Source organism: Dipodomys merriami, unplaced genomic scaffold (genome assembly GCF_024711535.1).
Source record: "Dipodomys merriami isolate MVZ:Mamm:240054 unplaced genomic scaffold, mDipMer1.0.p SCAF_2, whole genome shotgun sequence".
Lineage (NCBI taxonomy): Eukaryota > Metazoa > Chordata > Mammalia > Rodentia > Heteromyidae > Dipodomys > Dipodomys merriami.
Window position 1 is genome coordinate 19,575,429 of NW_027203381.1, and position 14,589 is coordinate 19,590,017.

Here is a 14,589-nt window from a genome sequence, read left to right on the forward strand (position 1 = left end):
GAGGAGGCTACAATGCTTGATAAGAAATGTACTCATTATCTTGCCCATGTAATTGTAATCCCTCTGTACAGTATTTTCACAATAAAAAATAAATTAAAAAATATATGGTAAAAAAAAAAGACTTTGAGTGGCAATTTTCAGATCTCTGCTTCCTGAGTGGCTAGGATTACAGGAATGAGCCACCAACACCTGGTGAAATGCTATATTTTTCCTTTCTTTCATAACTTAGTCTTTTGAAGGGAATGAAAAAGCAATTAAAAATAATTTGTTCTTTGCCTTCAGTAATTTTGTAGCTGCAGAGACAAAGTATACATGTATGAGAAGTTATGAAACTGATCAAGACTACACAAATGAAACAAAACTTTAACTAAAGCTATGGTATAAGTATCATTCAAACTCTAAGAAAAAATTCATTTGCATGATACATCAATGAATCACTTTGGGCTGGTGTAGCCAAGAAGTATTTTATAGATTTATCAGACAGAAGATGGAATGAGAGGTATCTTTTGAAAAACCAAAATATATTTAAAGAATCAAATTACAGAAGTTAGAAGGAAACAACTTTTCCATTCATGACCATAATTAGGCCCCTTATAGAAACAACCACCATTATCATTTTTCTCATGTCTTTTGGATGTACTTAACTACCTTTAAATGCATTCTGAATTGATTTAGGCTTAATTGATTTTGCAGTGGCATTAGTTACAAAGGGTTAAACTTGTATCTATATAAAAATCAGACTCATTCAATATAATTCATCCAATAGGAACCTACAGATAGATCTTCAGGTACCCTAGTGGATTTCCAAGCTGATTGTTTCCATGGCAACATAGAGCAATCCTTGCTCTATGTGCCTTCAGTTTGTCTTGACCCACTTTGGTTTAGATGCATTTCTAAGTGGAGGGGGCAGTAGGCATGTTCCCATTTCTATACTCCTTGGGGACTGCATTAGTGGCCAGATGCCCCTCTTCTTTCTTTAATTCTCTAGTCTTACAAAGCTCTCTAAACAGAAGTTAGGAACTAAATGTCCAATAATTAAGAGAAATAATTTAAGATCTATTACCCGCTGAGTTAATACGTCTCAAACTTATTAACTCCCATACTAGGAGCAGATTTCTCTAGAATCCAATCCTGTTTTCTGCTTGTTACCACTCTTGCTACACACTTGGATACTCTAATTTACACATTGTTTATACAGGGAAAATTTATATGACTAAAGGTAGTTTTAATAGTCTGTTTCATATTAAAGCTATTTGTCAGGTGGACAAATCTGCCATGTATAAATGACTCCTATTGTAAAAAGACTTTACGTGACCAGTAGTGAGACAACACACTTGTCAGACCACTTGAACACCTCTGACCACCAAATATGATTTTCACCAGAACTGTTTAAGTATGCAAACCTCTTACTGTTACCTCAATTCTGCCTAAGGCAAACATCTGTTACTGGAAGATGGCTCAAGATAGCCCCAAGTGCTATCTTGTGCTACACCTTTCTCTGTCCTTAACTATGAGTCGCTTGATTTGGTGTGTGGGGGCCAAAAGCCTAACTTGACATGTGGAACTCCTGGAGTTTTGGGCCTAGGGGCTAAAACACTGGGTTTGGTGCTAGGTATCTAGCACCAAACATGCTACATAAATATTCTGCCACTAAAGTATATCCCTACTAGCTCACAACTTCTTCTAAAAAGGCATGCCTTTACAAAACAGAAGAGGAAAGTTAATGGCCAATGAACTTCCCGTAATTTCTAAGCCCTTTGCTATTTACTGACATTTATTATTTTACTTCATCACAAATTAAGAAGGTATTATTGCAAGTAAGCTCCATTTTGCCAGAGGTCATACATTTGGAACAAAGCTGTTCTCTAAACTACAACTGGCCTATGCCTATGTTCAAGGTTCACTCTCATCATCAGAACTTTCCCATGAGATCATTACTGCTACACTTGAGGAGAGGTAGTGGTAATGAAGATTTTTAAAGTACATCTAGAAAACCTGTAAGACTTAGGGAATGGCCAAATATCTCTCATGGTCTATATAAAGGTACCCTCCTTTGGGATGGCCACACTCCCAGAGTGTATTTATTTAAAAAACTCTTGGTGCTGGAAATAATCATTTGGCACTTCCTGATTGCTAGTGATCATTTCCCTGAATCTCCTACTAAATCTATGAGAATTACACAAGTATGAGTATTGGAAAACTGTGTTCTAGACTTGTTTCTGCCGCAGCCTCTGTGGAACCTAAGTTTCTTTTTAACCGTATTTTCACGGTTCTCCCTGCGTAACATAGTGGTGGTTAGTACTGGATGTGATTATTTGAGCTCAATATTTCATCCATGTTAAGTAAAAAACGAAAACAAGGTTACCACGGAAGGCAGTAGTTACACACCCTTGGATAGCTTCGCTGCTTCCAGTAGAGCAAACTTGCCAAGTTAGGATCATGAAACAAACTCAACAGTGGAGAAAAAAAAAAAGCGTTAGGAAAGATAAAACCAGCAGTTAAGGAGCTCACTGCCAGGCGCTCACCTTTTACAAAGCACGAGGAGCAAGATCAGTATGCTTTTTACTTTAGATGAAGCAAGACTCAGGTGGAAGAAAAACACTTCACAACTCCCTCACCGACTAAACGATTACATAGGATACTGTGTGTGTGTGTGTGTGTGTGTGTGTGTGGTGTGTGTGTGTGTGTGTGTGTGTGTGTGTGTGTGTGTGTGTGTGTGTGTGTGTGTGTACCACCTGGTCCCACCCCCCCGGCCCTCCAGCACAAAGCCCCGCCCACTCATTTGCATAAGGGCGCGCCCATCTTCGGCCCACCACTCGAGCTTCTTCCAAGCCCTTTCGGCTCCAGTCGTGTCAGGTCCTCGGGGCCGCCCCGAGGCTCTGTCCCAGGGGACACAAGCACGTGTCCATTCTCGGCCTCCTGACAAAAGGCGGACCAGACGGCAGTTCTCCCTTAAGAGGTGCTGGCTGGGGACCGGGAGCGGGGAAAAAGTCTGTGGATGGGACGTGGTATGTTTAGCGCGGTAGGCCGCAGGCCTCTTTCGCCTCTCCGCGAGCCCCGTGGGAACGTGCCGAAGACAAACTCTAGCGAAACCCCCGGCATCCTACCCCGCCCGGCCGCGCCTCGCCTCACGCTGGACGGGGGAGGCGGGACCAATCAGCGAGCGACGTCTCCCTTCCGATTCCAGGCCCCCGACGCGCGGCTCGCACCCCGAGCTCCCCGAGCGCTCATTGGCTGCGAGTGCTGCCGGTCCGGCCGGAGGTGGGGCGGGCTGAAGGTACTGGGAGGTGGGGAGGCTGTAGCCCGCGCCTCCCAGGGCTCCGCTCCGCGGCTGGCCCTTCCCGCGGTGCTCAGCCTCCTTCCTTCCCTCCTCCACTCGCTCCGTCTTCCGTGCGCACCCCGCGCGGCGTTCGGCCGGCGTGCCTCGCGCCCTAACGGGCGGCTGGGGGCGCCAATCAGCGTGAGGCAGGGTGCCAGCCCCGGGGCTGCGCCGGCGAATCGGCGGGGCTCGCGGCCCGGGGTGGGAGGCGGGTCTACCGCGCGGCCGCGGCGGCGGAGAAGCAGCTCGCCAGCCTGCAGCTCGCGAGCGCCGAGCGAGCCGCCCGGAGGTGGGTGCGCTGCGGCCCGCGGCCGGGGCGGAGGGCGGAAGTGGAGGTGGGCCGGTGGTGAGGGCGCGGCGCGCGGGGCTGGGCGGGCGGCGGGCGCGCGCCCGAGGGGAGGAGGGGCGGCGGCGTCCCCACCCCCTCCTCGGCGGGCGGCGGCCGGGCCCCCTCCCCTTCTCCCTGAGCTCCGCTGGGCTCGGCTCCGCGCGGCGGGGTGGCTGCCAGGCACGGGGCTGGGGGCGGGGCGGGGCGGGGCGGGGGCTCGGCGGCCCGGAGTGTTTTCAGTTCCGCCTGGGATCGCCCATTCCCCTCCTCTTCTCCCAGCCCCCTCCATCCATTTGGCAGGGGAAGGAACAAAAGGTCCCGGTCCCCCGGATCTGTCGGGGCCGGACCTGGCGCCTCGGTGCAGGTAAAGCCTCGGCGCCCGCGGGCCTCGGGCAGGGGTGTGTTTGTGCGGCCGGGCCGGCGTGTCACATGGCCACGGCGGGTGGGGGCTGGGGTGTGGCGGGGCCGTGGGCGCGCGGGCCGGGGTGGGCGTCGGAGAGCGGGGCTGCGGTCCCCGAGTCCCCGGCCCAGCCCGGCCCGCCTCCCTTCCCCGGCGCTCGCTAGCACCCTCAGTGTAGTTCGGAGAACTGATTTCCGAAGCCGAAGGACAGGTTCTCTTGTTCGAGGAGTTGTTGGGGCAGCAGAGTTCGGAGCGTGAGATACTTTGCTTCCACTTTTCTGCTTTTGTTGTTGTGTTGTTGTTGTTTATTTTGGTCCGTACCCTTTGTTAACTGCCACGGTCGCGGGATCTGAATTGTCTGGGCGTCTTCATTGGAGCACGCTCACGACTGATGCTCTGCTGGGATCGTCCTCCACACACTTGGGAAAGTTCTGCTGTAGGTGCAGCCTGCTACCTTTGGTCATACCCCTTTAGGGCGCATGCTAATTCTAATTGATTTCAGGTATCCCCAACTTGGGTTTCAAAATTGTTCCAAGATTGAGGAGTTCTTTCAGGGAAACTCTCTTTGGGTCAGGTACTTTTGTCTTTGACTTACCCTTGTTTGATTATGGCTTCTTTCTGATCCTCAACAAAAGAAAATAGTAGGTAGATTATAGTGATTATATTGTTATTTCTTCGATTTGTCCTGAAAGGTAAACGGTACCTGTTAGTTGTCAGACTTCTATTAAACAAAAACAAAAAACTCCAGGTAAGACGAATTTGGAAGTAGCATTTTCCATTAAAGTCAGGTCTTGTAACATTTGGAATATACTAATTCGAGGTTGCTTTAAACTTAAAACGACACATATAAAACTACTACAGGCGCACATAGCGTAGTTTTATCTTTCCAAATTGGTCTCCTGAAATGTGAATGAATTTCCAAAGTTCCTTTTTTATTTTCTCTGACTTCAGGTGAACTGAACCGCCATCATTTAAGTATGCTTTCCTTGAGCCTTATCTGATAATGCATTTACATTTACTGATATGCTGAAAATACATTTACTGAAAAGTTTCCCTCTTACAGAGAAATGATAATTCAAAGTTACATGAAAGTTGAAGTTTTAATGCATGTTAGTAGAGCAAATGTAACAGAGTTGGAAAAACGTAGAATGGTCTTCATAAAATGTCATAATTTGATTTTAATTAGGAAAACTTTCTTATTTAACTTCTTCCTCTGCAAGAAGATCTTTTAGCAAATGTTAAATTCAACATAACAATAATTTTTAAAATAACTTAGTTTTAGCTTTCACTGTCTTAGCAGTAATTATAGTACAGTCTTTGTGCATTTCTAAAGTGAATGCCTAAGTGTTTAATGTTAAAATCTAGTGAAGGTAAATTTAAGGAAGCTTATTGGCCAAGTTTAATTACTCTGATGCCATTGGAAACATCCACTTCTGTTCTTTTGTTAGAAAAGGTTCTTTAGATTTTATAGCTACACCTTAAGTTATTTCACTTTGTAGGTGTTCAACAAAATTTGATTTCTAAATCTCTACTCAGTCTGCAAGGCTCCAGAAATAAAGTTTTGTAAGAAACTGTGCATGACAATTTCCTGTTGCCTTGCAGCCTATCAGGCTTGTATGTGTTTTAACTCTTTGTAGGAATACTGGGGATGGTTTGGGTATACAATATTTTTCTTTTATAATGTTGAAATGTTTCTGCTTCCTGAGAATAGGAGGTCCACTTTTCATTTTCATGTTACAAATATTAAGAAAATGTTGCCATAATTTCACTACACCTTTGGGGGCAAAATATGTGAATGTTAAAAATAAATAGCTGCTAAATTGCTTGCCACGTACCTTTTGGGTTTTGCATATTGTCAGTATTGTCAATTTTTACTTTAGGTCTAAAATGTTTTCTTATTTTGATTTTGATTCAGCTGGTTTAGTGCTCGTTTGGAACAACTTTCTTGTATAGGTAGGGTGCTTTTCTAAAGCATATGTAAGCTGTATATAGTAAACTGTCAGATTGGAGATTTACTCATGTTCTTGAGGCAAGCATCTTTTAGAAGGTGAAGAAGGGCATAACTTTTTAGATTTATTATTTAGTACTGGGGTTTGAACTTGGAGCCTTGTGCTTCTGCTGAGCCACATCTCTATCCCTTTTTTGCACTCATTATTTTTTTTTTTTCCGTCGGTCGTGGGGCTTGAACTCTGGGCCTGGGCGCTGTCCCTCAGCTCTTCAGCTCAAGGCGAGCGCTCTACCACTTGAGCTACAGAGCCACTTCCTGCACTCATTATTTTTGATTGTCTTGTTTCCTCCCTTGGTGTGTGCCTAGACCATGATTCTTTTATTTTTTCCACTTTTCACTGTAGCTGGAATGACAGGTTTGCAGTACCATACTCAACTTCTTCCACCCTGCTTCTTATGTTGAGCATAGCTAGCGTACATCTTACCACTTTTCTGCCTGGCTGGCCTGGAACTATGGACCCTATCTCAGACTCCTACAAATCTAGGATGACAGGCATGTACCACTGCAACTAGCTGTTGGTTGAGAGAGAGTCTCTTGAATTTTTCTGTCAGGTTGGCTTTCAATTTTCATTCTTCCTGTTACCAGCCTCCCAAGTAGCTAGAATTACAGACTTGAGCCAGCCTGGCTGGTGTGGAACTATGGTCCCAGCTTCCCCACATAGCTAGAATGACAGGTATGTGCCACTGCGCCTAACTATTGGTGTGTGTGTAGGGGGTGTTTCTTGAACTTTTCTTTCTGGCCTCATTCCTCAGTCTTCTTGTTAGCAGCCTCCCAACTAGGAATGCAGGCATGAGCCACTGGTACTTAGATTCTTTGTCTTTTGATATGAGTACAAGAGCCATTTTAGGGCCTTAATTTCTGTAACAAGGAAGATGTTTTCTAGTAAGTCCTGCAAAGTTATGTCAGAAAATGTGAAATGTAAATAACTCAAAAGTAGTTCAGGAGAAGTTGTAAATTTTTTCATCACATAACTTGTATTTTTTGAGCAGTTGTATATATTTATTCAACAAACAACAGCTTTTACTGTGTATCAGCCCTAGTACCAGGCAGTAAAGGTAATAGTGAGCAAGTACAGCCATTTTTTTTATGGAATTAGGCATGCGGCAACTTTATTTCCCTAGTACTTAGAATAAGAAAATTAGTTATGACGATGTAGAAATGAGGGAGCATAAACGTAATAAATTCATTACTGAGTCAGTTCCTGCAGTATACTTGTATTACTTTGTATCAGTGTATATAGGACAGCACTGAAGAAGGTATGATAGAGTCATTGGGAACAGTCAGTGCTTTCTCTGTGGAGCAGAAAGGGTTGTGGATCTGTCACTGGTTTTTGCAGTCTATACAAATGGAAGATAATGGACAGTGTTCCAGAAACATGTTATTGAACAGATGTACACTTGAAGAGTTAAGCTTTTTTTGGCTTCAATTTCATTAACCATTGCCCTTTAGTTGCAAAAAGCAGTAAGAAGAAGAACGCAAACTTGAATTAGGTTTCAGTGAAAGGATCAGAATGACATGTAAAAATGTTAAACCAATATAGATTGGGTAGCAATTCCATGTAGTAGAAAATAGAAAAGCTTTGGAGTTTGGAAACAGAGTCCTAAGCTAATATTTGGCTTCTCAGTTATACTTTTGGGTAAATTACTTCCAAAGCTTTTTTTTTTTTTTTAAATTTTAACTGAAAATGTAAAACATAATCTTTAACTTTTGAGGGTATTATAAGGATTAAGTGGTCTTGATTAAAATACCTACAACTTCATTGAGGCACTTAAGGTCTTCCCAAATAATCTTTTTTTCTTGCTGTTTTCTAGTTTTAGATATTAATTATTTGAGCTTTCCCTAATCTAAATGATTTGCTTGCACTACTATCCTTGACTTGTTACAAAATGTATTTGAGAAAAAGACACTTAAGCAGCAAAAGTCTAGGGAAGCCAAATTGTTCCAGCATATAACTTAAAAAAAATTTTTTTTTCTTTTTGGGTCTGGTCGTGGGGCTTGAACTCTGGGCCTGGGCGCTGTCCCTCAGCTCAAGGCTAGCGCTCTACCACTTGAGCCATAGCACCACTTCTGGCTTTTTTTCTTTTTGCTTATGTGGTGCTGAGGAATCAAACCCAGGGCCTCAAGCATGCAAGGCAAGCGCTCTACCACTGAGCCACCTTCCCAGCTCCCAGCCTATATCTTAAAGCATGAGAGCCTTTGAGATTCTCAGAACCTGTTGGCATTTATTCAAAATGTGTTTAACCAGCTAAATTATCTGGCTTCTAACCCTAGTAGATAAGAAAACTGTAGATTGAGTCGTGTGGGAGGTTTACAAGGATGTGGTAGGGACTAGTTTGGAGAATGGGGAACTGTTAGTCTACTGTCTATTGTAAGAAAAAATAGATAACAGTCTGGCAAGGATAATAGAAATAATATACAAGACACAAAAACAAATATTCATGTAGCATGTCTGGGGCCATTCTGTGCAGGACCAGACCTGAAAGCCTAGTAATGAATGCTCATCAATTAGCTTAAATCATGTTTGGGAAAACCTTTTTAAGAGTGAAGTAATCTACATAATATACTTTAGATGGTTATTCAGGATGATTAGCAAATGTTCTTAAAGGGGTAGAACATTGTGCCTTACCAAAGGACTTCATGAATGATCTATCACCTACTATGACCAAGATACTTAACACTTTTTTTTTCCTTCTCCGAGACCCCTGATTTCAGACTAACGTTCAGTAATCAAGAAAGATTATTTTAGAGGTATACCACCCTGTGCCTTGCTTCCGTCCCCCCACCCCCAGAGTAAACTCGCCCTAACCCCCAATTTACAGGAGTGTCACAGAAAACTTTTCAGTCAGGCTTTAACACATAGTATCCTAAAAATTTACACATGGAGTAGTTGTGTATAGTTGGCCAGCCTCTGTGGTAAGGATTTCGTTCCTCTTTAAGTGTGAGGTCTGCGTGTTACTACTTTATACGTGCACACATACATACATACATACACTCACACTGACATACATACACGATTCCCTTATTTCAACTGTGTAGTACTTTCTATCTAAATCCATAAAATAAGTGTTGTTGATCTTGTAATAAGAAGCCTTGGTTATTTAAAAAAAGTTTTTTATTGTTAAAAGTTGTACAAAAGTAACTCAGCTTTTTTCATTTAAAAAATGTCCCGGGACTTACCGCTTGTCACTAATCAGTTTTGAGTATTTCTCCAGAATGATGTAATTGTGATGTATTCAGTTAGGACATATTCAGTACTGAATTAAGCTTTTGGCTTAATTTCAGCAATTCGGATGTATAGAGAATATAACTTTGCCAGTGTGGGTTTAGACTGCTTCTAGTTTGGCCAGATAGCTAAAAATATTAGGCCGATTCCATCACTTACCTACTTGCCTTATGTCCTCCAGTCTAGGACCTAGAGTGTGAGTGATTTGTAGCTCAATTTTGCTTGGTTGTAACTGAGCCACATTGTTAGGCAGGTATTTGGTAATTTAGATGATCTTTATGTTTGTACTTGTAAGAAACTAGTTGTAAGGTTATTCATTCTCATTAAAAGTTGTGAAGTTGTGAAATTGTTGGTAATTCTTCTCGATGAATAATATTTCAAAACTGAGAATATGTTGGCCTTAAGGATATAGAGGAATGTATAGTGAATATAAATTTTTGTCTAGTTTAAATTTGAAGATTTTTTCATGTCTGAATCTGTAGTACCCAATCTTATGTTGAGGGGTTGTTTCAGGTTTAATGTGTTGATTTAGTAAGGAACAATAATCTTAGCTGAACCACTGAAAGTCTATATGCAGATTATTGGAGTCTCTTAAGTCAAAGACTATTTTTGTTTTCAGTTGTTTTTGTTTCTGGGTTTTTTTTTTTTTGAGGGTGCAGGTATTAGTGCTTGAACTCTGAGCCAGGGTACTGCCCCTGAGCTTTTGTGCTCAAGGCTAGCACTCTACCACTGGAGTAGAGGCATAACTCATGTAGAGCACTGGTTACCAGCAAGAAAACTGAGCAAGAAGAGCAAGACTGCAAGGCCACTGCTCCACTTTCAGCCTTTTGCTGGTTAACAAGATAAGATCTTCTCTGACTTTCCTGCTCAAGCTGGCTTCCAAGAGTGATCCTCAGAACTCTGCCTCCTCAGTAGATTACAGGCAGGAGCCACCAGTGTCTGGTTTCCAGTTCTCTCTCTCTCTCTCTCTCTCTCTCTCTCTCTCTTTTTTTTTTTTTTTTTTGGTTGGTCGTGGGGCTTGAACTCTGGGCTTGGGCTCTGTCCCTACGCTCTTCAGCTCAAGGCGAGCACTCTACCGCTTGAGTCACAACGCCACTTCAGGTTTTCTGGTGGTTTATTGTTAGATAAGAGTCTCACAGACTTTCTTGCCCTGGCTGGCTTTTGAACCGCAATCCTCAGATCTCAGCCTCCTGAGTAGCTAGGATTACAAGCACGAGCCATCAGTGCCTGTGTTCTTTGTGTTTTAAATAGTCTCATTGTATAGCCTAGGCTGGGCCAAACTCCTGGTCTTCCTGCTCTACCTCTCAGTGTACACCACTGCACCAAGAACAAAGACTTAATCTGAGAGAGTAGCACAGTGAGTCTGTGATTTCATAATTTATCTGTTTAAAAGTGTATTGCATTTCATATGCTGTGTCAGTGCTTTCCAGAAGCTCTAAAAAGTACTAAGAAAGCATTCCATCTTAATCACATCTTTTATTCTAAGACATGGACTGGAAAGTCTGATGTACATACACTCCTTATAAATTATGGTATAGAAGAGCTAGGCCTGAACCTTCTTCTTTAACTTGAATGAGTTAGTGAAATTTTTGTGTTGATGACATATATGTTATTAGTGGCTATATATGCATATTTTCTACATTTAGACAAACTTCTTAAGTACTGTGCAGATAGGTAGTTAGGTTGTATAATTCACATTGGCTAGTCAGTTAAGCTTTTTTTTAGAATATGTTTTAGTTACCAGGAGGATCCAGCTTTTGCTTGAGATTTGTGCCTTGTCCATTCCTGCTGTAAGTAGTTTCCCACTTGAGAGAGAGAGAGAGAGAGAGAGAGAGAGAGAGAGAGAGAGAGAGAGAGAGAGAGAGAGAGAGAGACACACACACACACACACACACACACACACACACACTCTCTCTCTCTCTCTCTCCTAAAAAGAGAGAAATATGGAGAATTGCAAAATGTAAAAAGATAAAAAACAATGCTGTTTTTGTGGAGGGGGAATGGGCTGTTGAGGAAGTCCTGGCTGACCAGTTTTCTTCATTCTAACTCCCAGCACTGGGGGGGGGGGGGGGGAGCATTAGGTCTTACAAAAGTCTGTTTTGTATTTCTTTATTAGGTAGCTGCCAGCCACATGCAACTATTTAGCTCTTGAAATTCAGCTATTGTAACTAAGGAACTGTTTTTTTCCCCTCTGATTCTGGGGCTTGAACTCAGAGCCTTGCAGTCTTGCTCCTCTTGCTCAGTTTTCTTGCTGGTGACCAGTGCTCTACATGAGTTATGCCTCCACTCCAGTTTTTGGTAGTTAATTGGAGATGAAATCTCCAGGACTTTTTTTTTTTTTTTTTTCCTTTTTTCTTTGTTGGTTGTGGAGCTTGAACTCAGGGCCTGGGCACTGAGCTTTTTCATTCAAGATTAGTGATTTTTAGCCACAGCACCACTTCTGGTTTACTGGTGGTTAATTGGAGATAAGAGTCTCAGGGACTTTCCTGCCCAGCTGGCTTTGAACTGCAATCCTCAGATCTCAGCCTCCCCCTCCCCCCCCCCCCCCCCCCAGTAGCTAGGATTACAGGCATGCCTGTCTTTCAAGGACTTTTTTGTTCAGTCTGGCTTCCAATTATGATCCTCAATCAAAACTACTTGGGATTATAGGCACTTGCTACTGGTACTTGGCTTAGAATATTACATTTATTTAATTTTAATTAAATTTTAATCTAAATTTAGATAGCCATATGTGACTATTGTACTACTAGGTAAAGGACCTTTTTATCATCGTAGAAAATTCTTTTGGACAGGGCTACTTTAGACTTAGGTAAGGAATGTGTATGCCTGAGGACTGATTGAGTTGAATGCTAGGTAGTGCTTCAGGAAAGAGGCAAACTGACTTGGGAGAGTCAAAGGGCCAGTAGAGTACTTGATACTCCTGCTGAGTTGTGTGGGCCTGTATAGTCTTGTGATGGTGTTTAATTATCATCTTTGAATGATAAACCAGTGTGTAAGTTGTATGTTTACAAGCTGATTATAGAGCATTGGGTTCTACACAGATCATTAAAGGTGAAAGTAGTATATATAACTTGGTTGTAGAACAGGTAGTCTCTACAGAATTTTCTAGAGGAAGTAGACTTTCAATCAACTAACAACTTGTTTCTAGGGCTAAATCTAGTCTCACATTAGGCTTTGACAGTACATAAAATTGCCCATATGTGTGTTTTCTTTTTGTTTTGGGGGCCAGCTTGTTTTATAGTTGCCACTGCCTTTCCTTCCTAGATTTTTAGGGTGATCTAGTTACAGTGGAAATTGACTATTCTGCTTTTTACACATTTTATGTGTGCCTACATGCATGCCCCTGGTCACTGTCCCCTTTCTTCACACACCTTGATATCCTTCTCCCTTCCTTTCCCCTCTCCCGCCAAGGTTCTACTACTTCTGGCTTTTTGCTGGTTAATTGGAGACTCACATGCTTTCCTGCCCTTGCTGGCTTCAAACCTTGATTCTCAGATCTCAATCTCTGGATTAGCTAGGATTACAGGCATAAGCCACCAGCATGTGGTGATGCCTAGCTTTTTAAAACAATTTTTATGTGTTTTGTTTTAAACTCTTTTCTAGTTACTTATGATTTCTTTTTTTTTCTTTTTTTTAATTTAATTTAATTTTATTTGAGAACATACTGTACAGAGGGGCTACAATTACATGGGCAGGATAATGCATACATTTCTTACCAAGCATTGCAGCCTCCTCCTTTGTTTACCCTTCACCTCCCTTCCCAGCCTCCCCCTTCCCCCCACCCAATTATACCCCCCTCCCCCCCCCACACCGACATTGTAAAGCTGGTTTTGACATGACATTTTGTACTTCTCATTGTTGCAACAGGTCCTACTTATGATTTCTTTGACCAATACGGTTGGCACAATTACAGATTATCATTGATGCTACATTTTTGTACTTTGTGTGATTTGAACATAGATGCCAATAACCTAATACAGTTATTTTAGAATTGATACTATAGGTGTCCTCTGAAGTTGTAGCTATCATATTTGAAGTATTTGATGTTGAAATATTGAACTCCAAATTTCTTTTGAAATAAAAATCATACATATATTGAAGAGTACTTTGTTTTTGTCTGCAACTTAAACATAATTGAAATTTCTTTCCCCTCCATACCCCTTAAAAGAGCAACCTCTTTGCTTTCTGTATTCAGTTACTTCCTCTGTTGTAGACTACAACTTGTATTTATTTATATTTAGCCAGTCTTGGCCTCTACCCCATTCAGTGATATTGTTTGAACTCACACTTATTAGGCAGGCACTTGCCAGTCTTTTAACATATTCCTTTTCCTATTGCTCTTCAGATGTACTGCCATATTTAGTGGTCTTTCCTCAGTGATGATCCTACTTTCATTAGTGTTTGCCATTATTGACTACTTTCTTTTCCTTTATGTCTTACGTTTGTCTGCCCCTTTTTCTCCCTCCCCTCCCCCCTTTCTTTTCTTTTCTTTTGAGGGGGTGGGGAGAAAGGTCTTAGTGCATAGCCTATGCTGACCTGCAACTCAGGTACTAACTGCCCTCTGCTTCTCAAGTGCCAGATTATAGGTATGCACCACAATAACTAGCTTAAATTTCTTAAAGTGATACAGACAGCATGCTAGAACAGACAGAGATTAATTAAGCCCATTCATCCTACTTCAAACACATGGAAGTGTTGGAGGAAATAGTTGACAAGTTTTCTTTTATGTATGTATAAGAGACAGACACAGAACATAAGCACCCAAGTAGTAAAAAAGTGGCTTTGGGGGATTATACCAGAGAGTACCCAGTAGCTGGACATGGCGGTAATTGCATAGAAGTAAGTATCACAGACTAAAAATAACCTAAACATCTGCCAATCGAGTTATGGTGAAATACAAAGAGTACTAGAAAAAACTCATTTTGTATTGACTTGGAACAGTCTACAAAATGTATTTTCTTAAAAGGTAATAAATATATGCAAAGTTGCTTATATTTGGACAACACAAAAATTAGTTAACAGTACCTGATTTTGGAAAGGCAACTGGGTGGCAAGGGATGGGTGACAAGATATTTCATTGTGTATCATCTAAATTACAAATTAGAGTAACTTATTGCCTGTATAAAAATTCCCACCATTCTATATCTAACATCTAACCTGGATAAGTATTTCTAAATTTATGCTGCTTTACCTCCTTGTGATGTTTAAGTCCATTTAAAACTGAAGTTTTTCTATTTCCTTTGTAGAGATGTTTGAGGGGGGTCTTTCTCCTGGAAGTGGATGCTTCAGTGATATCAGAAAATATTTTATT

The 14,589-nt window shown here is 41.9% G+C and overlaps 1 protein-coding gene across 5 annotated transcripts in view; it reads left to right on the forward strand.

Annotated features, from left to right (window-relative positions):
• The first annotated feature begins 2,851 nt into the window (after positions 1-2,851).
• Smad2 (SMAD family member 2) overlaps positions 2,852-14,589 on the forward strand; it is a 69,284-nt gene continuing 57,546 nt past the window's right edge. For 2 of the 5 annotated variants that reach the window (XM_070029196.1, XM_070029198.1), the window contains exon 1: positions 3,880-4,011. The gene's annotated coding sequence lies outside the window, so the exon portion shown is untranslated. Of the gene's footprint in view, positions 2,960-3,398; positions 3,609-3,878; positions 4,012-14,589 lie in introns of those variants that run through there. The other 3 variants (XM_070029197.1, XM_070029195.1, XM_070029199.1) reach the window with 3 other exon arrangements.